Consider the following 21,425-nt stretch of genomic DNA (forward strand, 5'->3'; position numbering starts at 1 on the left):
GAACAATATTATTGTTTATTGGGAACCAATATTATTGCCTCTATAGGATAAATTAAACAACTATTCAATTCACGACCAAAAGCAAGCAAGTCATGATTAAAAAAAATATAACCAGCAGTTGCATCACAAAGTTAAAAGCATATCATAATAAGCTCCAAATTAATTTAGAATAAATGTAGAAGTAATGTCTTGCCATCTTCTGCTTGATTCACCGAAACTGCTTAAAACAGCATAAACAATAAAAAAATGAATTGCGAGATACTCAACAAAATTGCTTAATAAACTATATTGTTATGTCTAGATAGAACAATATTATTGTTTACTGGGAACCAATATTATTGCCTCTATAGAATAGTTGTATTGATACTCAACATTGAAATGCCTATACGAGACTGAAAAAAGACATAGCTAACCCAATTAAAAAGCTTATGAGTCTTACCAAAATGCTAGTTGATTTAGCCTAAGTTGCCTAGAAATAGAAAATGCAAAGGCTCGACTATGAACAAAGCAAAATGCTGCTAATTTTCCGTCTCAAAGCAATAGTTGAGCTGTAAATCTCTAATTCAGAACGTAAGCTTGTGGCGCTCCAGACTCAAACAAGAACCAAAAATAATTGTATTCAACTATGTTTAGCAACGCTCCAGACTCTAATGTACCTAAAATGACTAGTAATTTGCCAAAACATTGGAGCAACAAGGAGAAACGGAGTTGGGAGGCAACAGCAACAAACCCCAGCTTGTGGCGCGGAGTAGGTAGCGAGTAGGTTGCACCAGAAGCTGGTGGTGCTCGCCGCGCCGGGCAAGAAGATGGAGAGCGGCTCCATGGCGCCCTGCAACGCCGCCATCCCAGCTATCCTCGCCGTCCTCCTTCTCACTTGACTCGCCCACCCCCAAACCGCAGAGGATAACGAACGCCATCTTCGAGTAACCACCGTTGCCATGGCTCCGCGCCCCGCCATCATTGCCGCACGCCCGCACACCGCTGCTGCCCTCCTGCACACCCTCACGCCGCTGCCTCAGCTCCGTGGTCCGTGCGGCACCGCCATGGCCCCGCGCGCCGCTATCGCCACGTCTCTGCACCCCTGCCGTCGTTGTTCCGCTCGCACGCCGCGGCAGCCGCGGCTCCGAGCGGCACAGCCGCGGCCCCTCGCGTCGCGGCTATATCTCGAGAGAGATGGGAAGGGAGAGAGAATTTGGGGGGAGGGGGAGGGAAGGGAGGGAGAGAGAGGGGACGAGGAGTAGATGGAGGAGACCTCACCAACACTCATCTCGCAGCTAGCCATCAGAGCAGAGTCGCCATAGATCTGGAAGGCAGAGCTCAGAACTCACAGAAGGGAGAGAAAAAATGGATGCGGGATGAGAGGAGCGAGGAGGACGGAGGGGAAAAGCAAAGTGGGCCCCACCATGTGATGAATGAGTAGAAGCGTTTGCATGCTCGCAGCCTGTGCGTATAGAGCGATAAAATACGGCCGTCCGTCGGGTAGTCATTACCTATTTAGTATATATGTTAACCGTAGCGCGAAAGCTTTTCTGTATCAAAACGGCTGCCGATACGATATCAAAATTCCATTTCTAGAGATGGGCGACACCATCATGTGTTTTTAGAAATAAGGCTCATTTTTAGAGACGGATAATATCGTTAGGTGCACCAGGTTTTTTTCCCAACCGGACACCCCAAACCGGACCGGTTTGACCGGTTACCGGTAGAAACCGGTCAAATTCAAATTTGAATTCAAAAAACTCAGTTCAACCGGTTCGTACCGGTATACCGACCGGTTAGACCGGTTTACCGGTCGGTTTGAACGGTTTACTGGCCGGTTTGACCGGTTTGAATTCAAATCCAAATTTAAAATCGCATGTGTAACCGGTTTGGACCGGTATACCGGCCGGTTAGACCGGTTTACCGGCCGGTTTGACCGGTTTATCAAGTGGGCCTTAATGGCCGCCTCATTTTTTTTCCTTTTCTTTTTTTAACTTTAAATGCCCGAAAAGTATATTAAACGAACGAATTTTTGAGAAAATTTGACACCATTAGATTCGTCGCACCTTGAAGTATTTTTAGGAATTTTTCATTTTTTTGAATTCAAATTTGAATTTTGAATTTGGGCCGGTTTGGTACCGGCCCAAATCGGAACCGGCCCGGACCAGTTTGACTGGTAACCGGTCAAACCGGACCGGTTCCTACCGGTAAGGGGAACTCTGCCTAGAACTACCCATAAAAATTTGGAAGGAGCCTTCTTTCTTCTTCCTAACAGCCCATTACTACTCAGAGGAGGTGCTGCCCAAAAATAAAAAAAAGAAGTGAATGTTTTAAATTTGATTTCCTTCAAGTTGGGAATTGTAGGAGGTAAATGGATGCTAATTTCATATCATTTCATAACTTTTTTTTGTTAGTTTTAAAGCTCAAATGGAGCTCTCTTTGCTAATAACTAGATCTATATCTCTATATGTGCTTTGCCATTTGAGGCTCTATTTGCCTCTACGGTCTGGCAGTGCTCCCCTCTGGCCAACAACAAATGAGGCCATGACCCGCCCCAACAAATGCCACCATTTTTAGAGGCGGTTCATGGCATCATCCGCTCCTAAAAATCCTCTTTTTAGAGGCGGGTGATGCTATGAACGGCCCCTGAAAATGATGCTCATTTTTAGGAGCGGGTGAGGGGTGTCCCGCCCCTAAAATGCTTTTCTAGGGCGGGTCGGATGCTACAGTAATCCCGCTTTATTTATAGCAACAGGTGACATTTTAGTCTGTCTATAAAAAAATTGAAGTGTTCCTACAAATTATTTTTGTAGCAGTGCATAATATTTTATTTAAAGAATTATTATATTTTATCATAGTTTATTGAAAAATTCTCTCAAATCCCACAGCAATGCGCGGAAATCAACTTGTTGCATATAATTACGGGTTGACCTACAATTCTCCGTCGGGGCTGGAGACAATTTATCTATTCGATCGGGGAATTAATTAAAAGCACAACGCAGATTAGATTCTTCTAGTGTTTGCCGCCGCAGAACCAGAACTAGCTAGGTAACCAATGAATGTATGACGTACGATCCCTTGTTCCACTCTTTTACGTCTAGCATCAAGAGCACGCATATCGCCATTTAACAGTACGTCACCTGCTGGTTGCTGCCCATGATATTTAGAGTTGCACAGCATTCTTAGCAGCAAATCCGATGGAGCTGCCCGTTGGCTAGTGATGGTTTTTTTGTTTTTTTGGAAAGAGTATATATATACTCACTCTCTTAATTAGTCCTCCAACTCGATTGTCAACAAATCTGCTCGCTCATCAGTCGTCTTCTTCAACGTAGAAACTTCCACCAGATAATAGCAGCAATGGCTCCTTCACAAATGAATCTCTCTGCCGTCCTCCTAGTCGTCGTCCTCGTCCTCCTACCCGTAGTCATGGCAGCTGGTGGTACGTATGCATGATCTAATTAAGTATAGCTTGCAAGCAGCTGCGATGTCATTTGATTAATCTTTTGCATGCTAAAAGTTGTTTGCTTGATGCACGTTGGACATTTGTTGCAATTGCAAACATGTCGATGTGCCTGGATCTGAACAATGCATGCAGAGTCGGTGTCCGCTGATTGCCACGAGCACCTGAGCGGCAACTATAAAGGGGCATGCATTGGATGGATACACGACGCCGCCTGCAAGCGTGTATGCATAGACGAAAGCAGCAACAACTATGACGGCTCATGTTACCTTTTACAATGCTGGTGCAAAAGCAGATGCATCTCTGAGGCTGCTGCTGCTGCTGCTGCTAGCGCTCCGATCCCCCACTGATACAATGATCCCTGCCTGAATAATAATCCGAACCTTCCAAGCCCTCCTGTAATAATACATGTAACATTGTAGGCGCGGTGGTACCTACCGGTTGCTTACTTATGTTGTAACAAATAAAAGTTTTTCCCATCTCAAGTGACGACCTTGCTTTTGTTTCGCTTTTATTTGGCTTTTGGTCATCTGAATGAGTTCTATTCTGCTTTCGAATCATCTTTTTGTTTGTGGTGTCAATGCACTCATCAAGGGGGAGATTGATGAGAAGACCAAGTTGAAATGTGTCTTGGTCTATAGTTGTGATTAGTTATTGACTAGATGAGATTTAAGGCTTTTCTGGGTTACTTCATATTTCCTATGTGCATGATTGTGTTAATGGCTAACCAGTGGTGTTGTGTTGTATTGGGTGCGTTGTGTTGTGGTGTGTGTACAATGTAACTTGTGTGTTGTGTCTCTTGGCTCGTGATGTGCAGGTGTAGGATGCGATGTGATAGTTGATAACATACAGTGAAGGTCAATTCATGCCAATGGACCAAGGACGGTGAAGGATGGATGTGAGTACGCTTGGACTAAGGGACCCGAGCTCGAGGAGTTCGAACGGAGTCATGGTTGTCCACATGGTGTACCGAAGAGCAGGAGATGGATGAAATCAAGGAGGAAGGCTGCTCGTGCGGTGGGAGTGTGAAAGACTTGAATGCATACCGGCTGAGCAGGTATTTCGCTAGTCAGCTGGACCTTGAGCCAGGAAAAGCTTTTTGTCCCATACCTGGCTGAGCTAGTATTTCGCTGGTCAGCCGGACCATCAGGCGGAAAAAGCTTTCTGGTCCCATACCGGCTAAGCTGGTATTTTGTCCGAGTGAGCCGGGATTTCGCTGATCCTTCGGTGCTTTCTCTCAACCTTTCCGTGTTCACTTCTGGTGTTCTTGGGATTGCTTCTTAGCTTGATTCTAAGTCTAGTAGCTCTTCCATAGCTGCATATTCTTGATCTTGCTTGAAGGGAGGGTTATCAGGGTTACGTTGATTCTAGGATATAGGCTACAATTCTTGTCGAGAATCGACAAGAATTTTTTAGGCTCCCCCCTCTAGTCACCATTCTGATCCGTCATCCACAGCCGCACCAAACGCCCTGCTTCATCACGTGCTTCCGCGGGAGGTTCTAGAGCCCTTTTTGTGGACAGGCAGATGGAGGGGGCTGAGAAAAAAAAATGTGGCTCCGCCTGCTCCAGCTCCGGCTCCGCCCTCACGTGGAGCGCTCTCAAATGGCCCCTGAACTAGCTGATGATCGTCCAACTTGTGGGACCGAGGCAACCACTGGGCTGAGACGTACGCGCGTGGTTCATTTTTCGGGGCAATCGTGATGATAATGTTTCATTTCATAATAGCTCGTCTCACGACCATTTCCTTTTGTTTGTTTTGCGAAACTAACCATTTCCATTTGTGACTGAAAGGTACACTGTCTAATTTCAACAGAAAATCGAAGGTCCCGAACGTAGTCTCTTACCATTTTCAACGATATAGCATCGCTAAGATGATACAGGCTACAGAACAGGCGGCGGCCATGCCCAAGTTGTTGGATCCACAATTCCAACAATTTTATTCCTCACAAAGTAAGTACTCCCTCCGTTCCATATTAAATACTATTTGCGATTGACTTTTGCTTACAATGTTTGATTGTTTGTCTTATTTAATAATTAATGTAAGTATTGTTCATTTTGTTTGCGGTTTACGTTATCCTAAAGGTACTTTAAGTATCATTATTTATCCTTTCACATATTTGCACAAAAAATTCTAATAAGAAGAATGATCAAACGATGTGAGAAAAAAGTCAACAGCGAATAGTAATTTGGAACGGAGGTAATATGCCGCAAGGCAAATATTATTTTATGTCATTATTGTACAGATGGAAGCCGGCTGAACAGGAATAGGAACCCTTTATTTGCAGCATGGCAGCGACAATCTCAGAGTGAGCTACCGCTCATGTGATTGTTACTCCCTCTGTTTTTATTTACATGAAGCATTAGATTTGTTAAGTTAAATTTGACAAAGTTCTCTGACCATATATAAAGAAATAATAATATTTTTTACAATATCAAATTTGTTTCATTGAATCCACCATGAAGTATATGTTTTTTTTCGGGTATCATGAAGAATATGTTGATAGTGCATATATTGGATAGTAAAGTTGCTGTTATATTTTTTAATAAACTTGATCAAAGTTAGTCAAATATATTATTTTATTATTTGGCCAACAAAAGGAGCCTCTACGTTCGCTTTTAAGGTCTACAAATTCCCACGTTAATTGAAGAAAAAAATGAAAATTACCCACCGCTGCCATTACGATAAAAATTAGTCTAAAATATCCCTATGTTAATTAAAAAATATCCACTATTATCATTACTGAATAATTAAAATAAGAATATCAGTAGCTAGAAGATTTTGTATTGATTTCGTGAGTCACCTAGCTAGGAGACAACACTGTATTATCACGTGTCCATATATATATATATGAGATATATTTACTTATTTTAAATATTTTGGTGACATCAGTGGTCGCGTCTCGACAGTGCAGTTTTGTCCCAACCATGTGGAACCAAGCAGGACATCCACAGCCGCCGTGGCGATTGCCGTCCGAACCACTGCTGTTTGATCAGTCGTGATTCCTCGAAGCTGTTTCAACCACACAGCCTCTCAGGTGCTTGATTCTGGCATCTTGAAGTCATAGATTGATTTCTCTTCGACGCCTGCATCTTGCAATCATTGGTTGATTAATCTCCCTAACATCTTCCAGTCTTCAAAAAAAAGTGTAATCTTATATATCAAAAAAGTAGCAGAACAAGTAACAAATAGAAAAAAATAAAAAAAATACAAATGTAACACTAGAGATGGTAACATCTAGCCGCACAAATGCGCGGGTGGCCTTCCTAGTTTAACTTAAAAAAAATCTAATACGTTGTATAAATAAAAAAGGAGGGGGGTAGAAGTATTCACGGATTGATTCGATTCGCCTACCATCCTCCGCCGGGGGCGGGGGACAGGAATCTATTTGTTACTATTTGGGGAATTAATTGAAAGCACAGCACAGATTATTCTTCTAGGCCGTGTTTAGTTCCGTTGTAAATTTTTTTTACAAAGGAATCTTATTAATTTGAAGTACTAAATGAAGTCTATTTACAAACTGTTTACACAGATGGGTTGTAAATCGCGAGACGAATCTAATGATGCAATTAATCCATGATTAATCAATAATTAGCGAATGATTATTGTAGCATCACTGTTGCAAATCATAGATTAAGTAGGCTCATTAGATTCGTCTCGCGATTTACAGCCCATCCATGCAAAAAATTTTATAATTAGACTTCATTTAGTACTCCATGCATGTGTCGAAACATTTGATGTGATGTTTTTTTACTTTTACAGGATCTAAACATGTCCCTAGTGTTTGCCGCCGCAGGAGCAGAAACTATATAGCTGAGCCTAGCTAGGTAAGCAATCCCTTGTTCCCCCACATGGTAACTCTCGTTGCGTCGTCTAGCATTGAGAGCTAGCAGGCATCGCCATGAACAGTACGTCACCTGTCACCCTGCTGCCCATAATTTCAAGAGTTGTGCTCAGCATTCTTAGCAGCAAATCCGATGGATATCTGCCCCTTGGCTGGTTATAGTTTTTTTTGGAAAGAATATATATACACTCACTCTTAGTCATCCCGTAGTGCAAACTCGATCTTCAACAAATCTGCTCCCTCAGTCTTCTTCAACACATACTACTAAACTCCACCAGATAAGAAGCAATTAGGGTTTCGAGTTTAGGGTTTAGGGTGCCATGACTACTAAACTCTCCGCCATCCTCCTAGTCGTCGTCGTCCTCCTCCTACCCGTCGTCATGGCAGCTGGTGGTATGTACGCGTGACCTAAATGTTGCAAAGCAAGCTGCGATGTCATTTATTTGATTGATCTTTTGCTAAAAGTTCCATTATTTGAAGCACCTTTGACATTAATTTGTTGCATATATACATGTCGATGCATGCCTGGATCTGAACCATGCAGAGTCAGCGTCTGCTGGGAAGTATGTTGATTGCCACGAGCACCTGAGCGGCAGCTATCAAGGGATATGCGTTGGATGGATACACGACGCCAAGTGCAAGCGTGCATGCCTAGCCGAAAACAGCAACAACTATGACGGCTTCTGTAACTTTTTTCAATGCTGGTGCTTAAGCCCATGCACCTCTGAGGAGGCTGCTGCTGCTGCTAGCGCTCCGATCAGGCATTGATACAGTGATCCCTGCTGCCTGAACAATAATCACAACCTTCCAACAAGCCCTCGTGTAATAATAATACATAATATTGTATTCTCGCTGGTTGCTTGTGTTGTACTCCCTCCGTTTCAAATTATAGTTCATTTGACTTTTTTACTCCAAATTTGACTACTCGTCTTATTCAAAAATTTGTGCAGAATATCACTTCTTTTGTTGTGGCTTGCTTTATCAATACAAGTTCAAGAATGACTTAAAGTTGGCAATATTTGCATAATTTTTTTGAATAAGACAAGTGTTCAAACTTGGGATCAAAAAAGTCAAAAGAACTACAATTTGGAACGGAGGTAGTAACAAATAAAAATTTTTTGGACTTGAGCAACAAATAAAATAAATTTGGATTCTCTCGTGCACATATACAGCTCGTTGTTGATGACCAAAATTCGCACCTCAGAGAAAACAGGAGCATGCACTGTTTTTTCATCAACACAATAATAATAAAAGGGGCGCACATTTTTCATTGTTGTTTGGGATGAATATCTGACTAAAAATTATTATCACACCGATTATGGGCAGACATGGATCAGAGCCCTAGCTACCATTTTTTTTCAAGACTATAGGTTTTTCAGGACACTGAGAGGAAACAAGGTTTTTGCTATCTAGCTAGAGTACCATATAGGTGACGTTCTTGGGTGCGTGTCACTTATTATATACAAAAAGTGACGGGTGGAAAATAGTGTTGGCACCTACCATAAAGGTAGCATGCATGCTTTGGAATCGTAGTCAAGGCAATCTTAATTTGGTTATATCCTGTCCTAATTGTTTCCGGGAACTTCTGCTTCTTCTTGTGCGGTGATCTAGTATTTTTCACCTTCCTGCTGCCCTTGACGGTGGATCTTAGGGCAGGAGAAAACCATAATTTTTGGAGTTTCTTTCTCCCCAGCATGTAGAGTCGGCGTCCGTTGGGCAATCTATTTGCGGCGAGCACCTGAGCGGCAGCTTTAAAGGGATCTGCATTGGAATCATACACGGCGACGCCTGCAGTAATGCATGCATGAACGAAAGCAGAGACAATTTTGACGGCTTTTGCAAGTCTTTGCAATGCTGGTGCGAAAACAAATGCACCTCTGGGACTGAGGCTGTTGCTAGCTCTCCGATCCGGCAATGACACAATGATCGATCTACCCACCTGAACAATGACCCGATCCTTCCTAGCCCTCGTGTAATATAATATAGGACATTGTATACTCGGTGTACCGTGTACCAACCGGCTGATTACTTGTGCTGTGAAAAAAACAAAAAATCACCGCGGATTTGCCGGTCAAAATAAATTTTTATTTTCTTGTGCAAATGTTGTTGGCGACCAAAATTGGCATGTCAGGAAAAAACCGGAGCATCTCTCCCCAAATTCAAATTGGATTTCTCCATTGCGGAGCTTGTGTCGAACCATCAAAACGCATATATGGATCACTGGATTTAGTCTTGGATAAAAGAGTTAGGCTAATATGAAATTTGTACCAAGGGGAAAACCGGATATTCCGGTTTTTATTTTCAGAATCGAATCTGAGCCGATTCTGAGGGCCTCTCTTGATGTATTCAAATTCTTCACGAGGCAAGACCTCTCCAGGCTAAAATACTAAGGGCCATGGCCGAATGACGGTATCTAATCGATCAAAATCACATCTACATTACCTTTTCCTTTGCCCTACTTTTCCAAATCCTAAATTTTATGTTCTCCATTTTGCCTCGATGACATTTGAAGGTGCTCTAGGTGGCTTACTAATCCTAGAGCAATCCAAGGCATGCATATGCTATGATGGGCGGGGTCCCTTCTAGGTGAGAGTTCATTGATCTTCATCAGGCTCTCCAATGAAACCAGACCATATATGGTTTTCAAAACCGGAACTCCAGTTTTTCGCGGCATTGCTGCAAGTTACGCCCTGCTTTCTATTTCTGCTGCGTAATTTTGCAAGAATCCACTTACTAGCTATTATGTATGCTTCATAGTGGTGCAGCGCAGGCAAGATTGGCGTTAAAAAAATGTTGCATGAGAATGCGAGGGGAGGACTAATCAGTAACCAATGACTAGGAACACAATTACACAACACACAAGGGGTTGACCAATATGCTTGTTCTCTGCTTGGTTCTATGGGAAGAAGGCTTTGCCAATCTAGTTTAGATGCCAAAACTTTGTTATGCGCATGTCGGAATAAATAGGTTTTGTACATTTTGGTGTGTTGGTATCTGCTTAGGGCGATGAGAAGGCTTTGATCAGTACCACCAGAGCGGCAATTTTAAAGGGCCATGCTGGGGATTGTTTACCGTCCCCACCTGCAAGCGTGTATGCCTAGCCGAAAGCAGCGACAACGATGATGGCTTCTGTTACTTTACAAAATGCTGGTGCCAAACCAGATGCACTGAGGGTGTTGCTGCTGCTAGCGCTCCGATCGGGCAATGATACAATGATGGTCCCAGCTGCCTCAACAATGATCCGATCCTTCCAAACCCTCGTGTGATGATAATACTCTATGCAACATTGCATGCTCGGTGGTACCCACCGGATGCTTAGCTTACTTATATATGTTGAAACAAATAAAACTGTTGTGGACTTGCGCAGCAAAATAATAAATTTGGATTTTGTCGTGTGTGCACATATTGTTGACGACCAAAATTCGTGCATCAGGGGAAGCTGGAGCATCTAGCTAGTTTCCTAAAACAGGAATATACAATTTTGGTGAAATATATTGAAATTAAATAAAATTGCATTACAGCATTTCGTAGGTCATGGTTCAGCCTGGTGGAGCCCACAGCATTGTGGCCCGCTAGTGGCCTACCGGTGTGGCAATCTCGGCGCGATCGAGCGATCAGGAGTGTTTTTCACACCACATATGTCACACTCTAAATTTTTTGAATTTCAGGAAGTAATTATAAGAAAATAAAGCAACTATTTTCTCATTTTTTTTAAAAAATTTCCATCATTTAATTCTCTTTAGACGAAATTTAGTGTATATATATAATCGGCCGTATTTCTAAATTAAATGAGGTTGTTTTGTTTGTCTTGCATTCATGCTGCTTTTGCTTTGTTTTATTGTTTGTTGTTCAATTTGAATTTGAATTTCTTGAATTTGAGTTTAACTTGAATTTGTTTGGTTTGATTTCAAATGTTCAAAGCCCCCCCTCTCTCTCTCCTATCTTTTTAGCTCGGCTCATCTGTCTCTTTCCCTTCCTCTTCCATTTTCTTCAGCCCCAAACCGGCCCAGCTTCCTTTTCAGGCCGCCCCGACAACCTCTCTCCCCGTCTCCTCTCACTGCCACCGCCAGGAGGGCCCTGCCTGTCGGGGGCTTCCCCTTCCTCGCGCTCGATGTGGACTCACGTCGCGTTGCATTTCCCAAGCCAAGCGGGAACAGCTATGTGGCATCTCCCGCCATGGCGCTTGGTGGGAGTGGGGCCTTCAGCCAGCTGCGTGGCCACATTGGCCAACGAGAAGATGGTGCGGCGAAGATCTTCCCGGGTCGAGCGAGGACCCAGGAAAGCCTGAAGCTGGCACCCCAGACGCGAGCTGCCGAAGCCGCAGCGCTAAGGGTCCGCGGTGGCACCTTGCTCCCGATGACAGAAGCGAAGGCGCTGCAGAGCGTCGGTGACAGCGTCGAGTCTGCCAGAGCGCGCGGGAGTTTGGATTCGCTTCAGTCCCCCATCGATGGTGATGATGAAGTCCAGGCACTCGAAGTGCATGAGCGCGCTCGGGGCCCATCATCTGGCGTGGTTGGCCATCCGTAGCCTGATGAAGACGTGTGACGCGCAAGAACCCCTTCCTGGTGCGCCAACTATCGGCATTCCGTATCGCCGGCGAGTAGATTAACGTGTGCGTGTCACAGGACCGGATGGTAATGCAAGGAGAGACACAAGGATTATACTAGTTCGGGCAAAATGTCCCCACGTCCTGTTCGAGTCATTCGTGTTCTTGCACTCAGTCTGTAGTAGGGGGTCACAAACGGTCGAGAGAGGGACGAGTTCCCAAATCTCTAGCTGTGCGGATGTGTGTGTGGTTCGGTTCTGGTTGCGTGGAGTCGATCGGTCCCATCAGGGATACCCCCTCTCCCCTTTATAGCTCAAGGGAGAGGGAGGGATCGGATACAAAAAGTGAGTGAAATAATATAAGGAAAAAGCCTGGGTTTTGGATGAAGTCCAGCCTCTTTTCCCTCAGTTGCTGGCTCCTGTGGGCCCCACTGATGGCGACGCGTGTCGTGCGGCCCCATCCCTGGCACTGTGTAGGCCGTGGCTACCCGAGATGGGGGATTTGACTGTTGATGATGTTTCCGTCCAGTTGAGTGGGCGCTCTGTCCTGTCCCCGTCGCGTCGGTTAGCGCGCTTCCCATTGCACGCTGTGGAGTTGTGCTCCATTGCCTTCCCTGTCGTCACGATCCGTACAGGGTAGTAGTTGCCGTCGTGGGCGGTCGCGTTCTCTGCTATCCGATGACAACGACCGCTCGGTGGTGGACACTTCATTGACTGGGAGGCGTCCCCCTCTAGCCTGGGGTCGGCTGATCGCTACGTGGCTGCCGGGCCCCCTCCCGATCGCCGGACGGAGCGAGGTAGCTCTCGCAGGGTCGGGCGAGGCGGAAATTCCCCCGCGGGAGTCGGGCGAGGCGATCTCTCCCGTAGAGGTCGGGTGAGCCCGCTCCTCTCTACTGGGGCGTGGGCCCTCTGTCGGAGTTGGGCCACCCGTGTTTCTTTGGGCTGGCATTTGCTGCCTTGTTTTAGGGGTTGGTTTGCCAATGGGGATTAAGCCGGTAACTGGTGGTTAAGTACCACCGGTTACTTTTATCCTCATCACGTAGTAGTGAAAATCCGTGCCATAGACCTTTCCTAGAGTGACAAACATCTGATGCTAATCAAGTAGGCATTCAGATCGAGTATCTGAGATCCACCGCCATTCTTGCCCACGCGCCTTTCGCTAGGTCCTCGTACACATGTACAGCATCCAGGACACTGGTGTCGAAACAAAGGCGATGGGCTTTGGTTGTTCCTGAGTTCCCAAAAAATGACAAATTGATGCGTGCCCATGATGAATGATCATAAGATATATTAGGGAATCATGTACTTGCGCTTCTGCGGTGGAAAACACTAGGGGATCCCAATCCTGCCGGGAGCGAATGCTCCTACTACCTAGTGTCCAGGTGACGCAGGGAGCTACTCTAGCATCTGGCCTCCCATCCCGTGCTTTAATATTTTCCCAGAAGAAACAGATGCCTGCTGCCTCTCTGACGGGGGATCATAGGACAGCAGTGTATATATATGGCCAACTTCTCCATTGCATAGTACCAACCTCCATTGAAAAGCACGAAGCTTGCCTTCAGTCAGAGGTTTAGTAAATCCATCAGCAACTTGATCATCTGTAGAGATGATCCGAACTTGAAGTTGTTTGTCAGCAACCCGTTGACGAACAAAATGATAATCCACCTCGATATGCTTAGTACGAGCATGGAAAACTGGATTGGCTGACAAATATGTAGCACCGATGTTATCACACCATAGACTTGGCACCTTCGGCTGCGGAACTCCTAGCTCACCAAGAAGAGATTGAACCCAAATCAGCTCAGCTGTAGCATTAGCTAGCGCCTTGTACTCAGCTTCCGTGCTAGAACGAGACACTGTGGCCTGTTTCTTAGTAGTCCATGACACAAGATTGTTTCCAAGAAAAATAGCAAACCCACCGGTAGACTTACGATCATCAGAACAGCCGGCCCAATCAGCATCAGGTCGGGCACGATCTCAAACTTCTAGGGCTAGGGCGGCAAGGAGATTCCTCGACGAGGACTAGTGAGGCTATAGTACTGACTATGCATAGGACTACAAAGGTGAAAAGACAGGATGTATTCTGACGAAATGCCTTGGATGTGATCGGCAAGAGAAAGATGGAATTTGGTATAAGGAAGGAAATCAAACGCGTTGTTTGAGAAGGAAAAAGGGTAACTAGAGAAAAAAGAAAAATAGGCTCTCCCTGGACTCTACGCAGGACTTCTTTCTAAGCCTCACATAATTTGAATTTCTCTGACATTCCATGTTTCCGAAACGGATCCTATAAAATATTTCACTTTTTCTATGATCATCTCTATTTTAGGTATTCGGGGAATCCTCCTTAATAGACGAAATATTCTTATTATGTCAATGCCAATTGAATCAATGTTATTAGCTGTCAATTTGAACTTTTTGGTATTTTCCGTTTCTTTGGATGATATGATGGGTCAATCATTTGCTTCATTAGTTCCAACAGTGGCAGCTGCGGAATCTGCTATTGGATTAGCCATTTTCGTTATTACTTTTCGAGTCCGAGGGACTATTGCTGTCGAATTTATAAATTGCATTCAAGGTTAAACATAACTACAGGAGAGTTACCAAATACAAAGTTCTGTTCTCCTTTCGTTCTCTTCTTTCTTTTCTTTTTATTTTTAGATATTTGAATTGGATTTTCTATGCCTAATTTATCTTCCATTATCGAATCTTAAGCAGAACATGTGATGCATGGTGATTAAAGATGCGCATGCCATTAGTTTGTTGTATTGTCTAACACTTTTTTTAGTAGAAATTTCCATTATGTCCATCCCATAATCTCATGTAAATACTGATGCAAATTGGAACAATTGCTTCCGTTCTTTTCTTTTTTTGAAAATTCACTACAGTGATGCCTTTTTTTCATATGTAGTTCTTTACTTGTCAGATTATTATGCAACTTTTGATATCTAAAGGAGTTGTGTATCTCCTGCTCCCTTCTGACAATGATGGCTTTACACAGAATTTTTACAATATCAATGTTCGAAAGGTCATACTGATGGGCCTACCTCCTGTTGGCTGTGCACCTCACTTCCTCTGGGAGTATGGCAGCCAAAATGGGGAATGCATCGAATATATCAACAACGTTGTGATCGAGTTCAACTATGCCCTGAGATACATGTCCAGCGAGTTCATCCGCCAGCACCCAGACTCAATGATCAGTTATTGTGATACTTTCGAGGGGTCTGTGGACATACTAGAGAACCGTGACCGCTATGGTGAGCAAATGCATCATAAGTACTACATTCAGATTGCCTGCTGTCCTTAGGGAAGCACTCACATTATGATCGAATTACAATGCGCAGGTTTTGTGACCACCACTGATGCTTGCTGTGGGCTGGGCAAGTATGGGGGCCAATGAAGAAGGTACAAAAGTCAGCCCACAACCAATAGTTCCATGGACATAGCGAAGAATCCGTTTCACGGCCGTATAATGAGCTGTCGTTGGACAATGCAAATATTGACAGACTTTGTTGACAGCAAAGGCAATATCTGGGCGTGTGAGTGTCAAGTATTGAAGACCACCCACAATGCTGCGATATCGAGTAGCCGTAGCAGAATCAAGAGGATCACCATCTTGTCGAGTCAATTTTTTTGAAGTAACCATAGGAGTTGGAGCAGGCTTACAATCTTTGAGACCAGCCTTATGAATGAGTTCCGTAGCATACTTGCGTTGATGAAGGACTAGGCCACCAGAAGGATAGGATAGAACTTCCATACCAAGAAAATAGTGAAGCTGTCCAAGATCTTTCAAAGCAAAATCATCACGAAGCTGTGACGAAAGCTTGTCCATTGCTTGATCACTGGAACTGACGACAATTATATCATCGACATATACCAAGAAGTAGATCGTGACACCTTGGTGATGGAAGTAAATCAGTGAAGTGTCGGCCTTGGATCCACGAAAACCGAGAGCTTGAAGTTTGGTACTTAACTGAGAAAACCAAGCCCGTGGTGCCTGTTTGAGACCGTAGAGCGACTTATCCAATTTGCAGACATGATCAGGAAGCGTATGATCAACAAACCCAGGTGGTTGTTTCATGTAAACATCCTCCTCTAGAATGCCATGCAAAAACGCATTATGAACATCTAACTAACGAATACTCCATTGCTTGGTGACAGCAAGAGACAAAATAAGACGGATGGTGGCAGCTTTAACAACAGGACTAAAAGTGTCCTCATAATCTAAGCCGTACCTCTGTTTGAATCCTTTAGCAACCAAGCGAGCTTTGTAGCGATCAATAGAACCATCAGGTTTTTGTTTAACTTTGTAAATCCATTTGCAATCAATAATATTCCTGCCAGGCTGAGGAGGAACCAAGTGCCACGTCTTGTTGCGAAGTAGAGCATCATATTCAGAATTCATGGCAGCACGCCAATGATCGGAGGCCAAAGCATCATTAAGCGAAGATGGCTCTCGGACGGCAGCATGAAGACCATATCTGACGGTTCCATCAGTGTAAGTCTTGGGCTTGCGTATATTGTCTTGTAACCGAGTATGAGGGCCCCGAGGAGATGGTCTGATCGGACCAAGAATTGGCCGTGGAGGTCCTGGGGGTGGAGGAGGGAGACGGCGCAATCCAATAGTCACAGTAGGGACAGAAGATCTAGACGGAGCCACATCTGATTCCTGTGGCCTATGTTGCTCGGTAATAACAGCCATAGAAGATCCCAGGGAGGGGGAGGCAGACACGTCGAGGCAGCCTGCACAGGTGGCGGGGTGGGAGCACTGGCACAATCTTTAGCAGGATCCGATCCCGAATCAGCTCCGGGTGTTGTGTCTGTGGCGGACTGAAGCTCAATTGGGGTAGCTGACGTCAGCGGATGGGCCAAAAAAGGAAAGGACACCATATGAGGTGTCGCAGCTGCACAATCATCTGGATTTGACCCTGAAACATAAGAAGACGCTATACAAGGCTCGGGTGAAACATTAGTTGGGTCAGCAAAACTAGAAATCATACCTCATCACAATTGGTTAGATGTTTCGGTAAAAGAAGGAGCTCATGTTGAAGGCGTTTGCCGGCATCAGGATGAAGTTTGGAAAAGGGAAACACATTTTCATCAAAGACAACATCACAGGAGATGTAAACCCGACCAGTTGCAATGTCAAGACACTTGTAGCCTTTATGCATGTCACTGTAGCCAAGGAAAGCACACTCCTTGGATCGAAATTGGAGTTTATGCTTGTTGTATGGGCGAAGGTTAGGCCAACAAGCACAACCAAAGACTCGAAGAGATGAATAAGAAGGATTTTCATTGAACAGCTGATTTAGAGGGGTTGAAAAATTGATGACACAGCTAGGAGTACGATTGATAAGATATGTAGCCGTTAAGAAAGCTTCATCCCAAAATTTAAGAGGCATGGAGGCTTGAGCAAGAAGAGACAAGCCAACTTCTACAATATGACGATGTTTGCGTTCAGCAGATCCATTTTGTTGATGAGTGTGTGGGCAAGAAACGTGATGACTTATACCAACTTTATGAAAGAAGGAATTAAGTTTTTGATATTCACCACCCATTCGGTTTGCATTGTTATAATTTTGGTATTAAAGCGGCGCTCAACCCATTGTTGGAAGTTGAGAAAGACTTGATAGACATCGGAGCGATTCTTAAGAAGGTAAATCCATGTAAATTTACTGAAATCATCAATAAAACTTACATAATATTGATAATGACCTACGGACATAGGAGACGGGCCCCAAACATCCGAGAAACACAAGTTGTAAAGGAGAAGAAGACTCACTGTCTGACCGTGAGTAAGGTAATTGGTGGCTTTTAGCTTGTTGACAAGCACCACAGAAAGACTCAATAGGATCTCTAACAAAATCTAATTTGTTTTGACTAATGACACGACTAACAATAGCTGGAGAAGGGTGTCCTAAGCGATAATGCCATCGAGAGGTTGAGGGCTTTGTAACATGATGAACTTGTGACTTGTGCGGCAAGGGATAGAGACCATCATGACATCTACCTTGAAGAAGAAGGTTCTTCGTGGCCAGATCCTTAACATAGAAAAAAGAGGGGTGAAATTCCAGATAAACATCATTATCCGAGGTGAATTGATGTACGGAGATGAGGTTTTTAGTGGCAGAGGGAACATGCAACACATTGTTAAAAGAAAAACTGCGATGAGGTGTATGAAAGCTAGATTTGCCAACATGACTAATGTCCATACCTTTGCCATTAGCAGCGTGAATCTGATCTTGACCACCGTAGCGCTCACGAGATGTAATACGGTCTAGGTCATTGGTGATGTAATCCGTGGACCCGAAATCAAAATACCAATTTGTATCAATTCCATATGAAGGAGTCGCAGACGAGGCAGATTTCTGAGGAGCAGTCTTGATCGGCCATGCACCACCATCACGAGGAGCAACATATTTTTGTTGAAACGAAACCAACAGTCATGTACCGTGTGGCCATACCTTTCACAAAGTTGACACAAGGGGCCATCATCAGAGTCCTGTGTGGCTGATGTACCCTGGTTGCGAGGGAAGGATGGAGCATTACTGCCAGAGCCACGTCCAGAGCTCGGACCGCGACCCCTTCCACGAAATTACCACGACCATGTCCTCGGGTGGCATTGTTGGCCGAAGAGTAGAAGCGCCCTTCATCTGATCGTTGTTGCTGTAAACGTGCTTCATAAGAGAGGAGCTGAGCATAGAGATCTCCTAAGGACAATGAGTCCTTGACTGAAACTGATGATATGAATGGATTGTAATCCGAGTCTAGTCCATTCAGGATATAGCTAATGAGATCATCATCATCAATCTTCTTGCCAACGGCAACCATCTCGTCAGCAATTCCCTTCATCTTGCTATAATAAGCTGATGCAGAAAGGTCGCCCTTCTCTCTGGACAATTGAGACCGGAGCTGCAAGATCCTGGAGCGCGACTGAGAAGAAAACATCTCTGTAATCGCAGTCCAAAGTTGAGCGGCATGATCACAGGAAGAAACTTGCACCAAGATTTCCTTGGTCATTGAAGATAGTAGATAAGCAACCAATTGCTGGTCTTGAGCAATCCATGCTACATAGGCCGGATTCTCAGTTTCTTCAACAGTTTTGTCAGGCTTCTCGACGCGAATAACTTCAGATGGTTGGGCGACGGTCCCCGTAAGGATACCCATAAGACGCGATCCGCGAATAGCTGGAAGAACTTGTGCTCACCACACAAGGTAATTGTCACGGGTGAGTTTCTCCGAGACGGAGATGTTGAAGATTGAAGCCGCCGAGCTCATCGATGCCATGATGTCGACGAAAAAAAAAGAGAACTCGCCTAGATGGATTTAGAGGAGGTGGCTCTTATACCATGTGAGATATGATGAATCGGCTTGACCCCAAAGGGTGCCAGGTATTCTCATTATATAGGACCAATAGATCGGTACAAGAAGTTGAGTCCGTGTAGGACATCTAGGAATATTACAAGTCTGGAATAGAACTCTAGTCCTAATACAATTGTACTTCTACATCCCCCCTCAATCACAACTCTTGGAAAGATTGAGATTGCTCTGAAAAGCACGAAGCTTGCCTTCAGTCAGAGGTTTAGTAAATCCATCAGCAACTTGATCATCTGTAGAGAAGATCCGAACTTGAAGTTGTTTGTCAGCAACCCGTTGATGAACAAAATGATAATCCACCTCGATATGCTTAGTACGAGCATGGAAAACTGGATTGGCTGACAAATATGTAGCACCGATGTTATCACACCATAGAATTGGCACCTTCAGCTGCGGAACTCCTAGCTCACCAAGAAGAGATTGAATCCAAATCAGCTCAGCTGTAGCATTAGCTAGCGCCTTGTACTCAGCTTCCACGCCTCATAAAAATATTATATTTTTTGTTTTGAATATTTTTTCAAAAAAAAGTGTGTCTGTTATGTTATATTTTTATCCAAATTTTGTCTCAACTTTTTTCTCCATTTCTCAGCCAACTTTTTGTTTGAATTTTCCCCTAAATTCTCTTTGATCGATTTTTTTTGCTTCTATAAACTTGTATTGTATAAATTTTCTTATATATATTTTTTCTAGGAAATTATTTTTGTATAATTTTGTTACACAATTTTTTTATTTATTTCTGTTTATAAAAATTATTACAAAAGTTTTGCGTATAAAGTTTTTCTGTACCATCTTTGATGATAGAGAATTGCATTGAGGAGCGACAGATTTTGTGCAGGGTGGGGCGCTGTCACGCCGTAAAATGAACGGGAGAGCGTGCGAGCTGCGTGGGACCCGTGCACAATAAAAACGGGATGTCGGACAATGCGGGACGGCGCTGGTTGGAGATCGACAGCTTCGGGCCAAGTTACGGGCGACGGTAAATTAGTTTGAGGACGTCCTAGGTGGTCTGCCTAGTCTAAGGCAAATCAAGGTGTGTCTGTTCCGACGGGTCCCACCTGGATGGGCATTCGTTGGATTCTCGTCAGGCTACTCGACGAGATCGGTCCGACCGGTCCACCATACTGGTTGGTGTTGCGGCGCTTCAAGATGCGCTGCTACTGCTCGCCGCACGTCCTAATGCATTCATGTGCAGAGGCGAAGCTCCCCATGCGGCGCGGTGGGGCAGCTGCCCCAGCTACCGACGGAGCCGCGGAGCAGTCTCGAGCCACTTGCGCACGGCGCGGTGCGGGTTTCGGATCTGCGCCGCCCACTTGCCCCACGGCCGCCGCCGCACGCCATGGTACTTGCTCATCCTCATCCTCCTCCTCCGCTTGCCCACGCCTCCGGTGGCAACGTGGCTCGCGGAGCACTCTCCCCCATCCTTGTTGACGCTGCTCGACCCAATCCCCGCAGCGGCGAGGAGCTCGGACCTGCCGGCGTAGTGGCGCACCTGTCCGCTGTCCGCGCCGCACCCGGCACACGCCACGGCAAGAGCGGGAGCCGGAGCAAACACGGCCGGCGGCACCACCTCCGCGGCCGGGAGCCTTGCCCCTGCCCTGCTTCCTCTCCCGCCACAGCTCCGTCTACTGCCTCGCGCAGTGCGCTCGCCGCGCTGCCGGTCTGATTCATGGAGGGGGAGGCGGAAGAACAAGGGGGCAGCGGCGGCGGCGACCCGCGTCAGCGTCCGTGGCGGCCGGCCTCGTCTGCGCCACGGTGCGCAGGAGGTGGCGGCGGGCCGCGGGTGTGCCGAGGTTGGACGGGTCGGGCGGTGAGATGGGCACAGCGACGAGCCCCGCGCGCTGGCACGCGAAGATGAGCTTGACAAGGTTCATGTGTTGGCCCCGAATCGGTGTTAACAGATTGTTCCTGAGTTCCCAAAAAAAAATGACAAATTGGTGCGTGCCCTTGATGGATAATCATAGGATATATTAGGAAATCATGTACTTGTGCTTCTGCGGTGGAAAACACTAGGGCATATCCCGGTCCGGCCGGGACCGAATGCTTCTACTGCCTAAGCATCCAGTGACGCAGGAAGCTACTCTAGTCTCTCTGGCCTCTATCCCCTGCGCTAATATTTCCAAGAAGAAACAGAGATGCCTGCAGCCTCTCTGACGGCAGATCATATGACAGGAGAAATATATGATACTACGCCCCGTCGGGTAGTCACAGATTTTTCCCTTGTTAC

The 21,425-nt window shown here is 45.3% G+C and overlaps 1 non-coding gene across 1 annotated transcript; it reads right to left on the bottom strand.

Moving 5' to 3' along the window:
- Positions 1-18,501: 18,501 nt before the first annotated feature.
- On the bottom strand, positions 18,502-18,637 carry LOC120701659. The gene has a single exon (XR_005686222.1). It is a non-coding gene; the product is annotated as a small nucleolar RNA Z247 (small nucleolar RNA).
- Between the last annotated feature and the right edge of the window lie 2,788 nt (positions 18,638-21,425).

This window comes from Panicum virgatum, chromosome 3K, assembly GCF_016808335.1.
Source record: "Panicum virgatum strain AP13 chromosome 3K, P.virgatum_v5, whole genome shotgun sequence".
NCBI classification, from domain to species: domain Eukaryota; kingdom Viridiplantae; phylum Streptophyta; class Magnoliopsida; order Poales; family Poaceae; genus Panicum; species Panicum virgatum.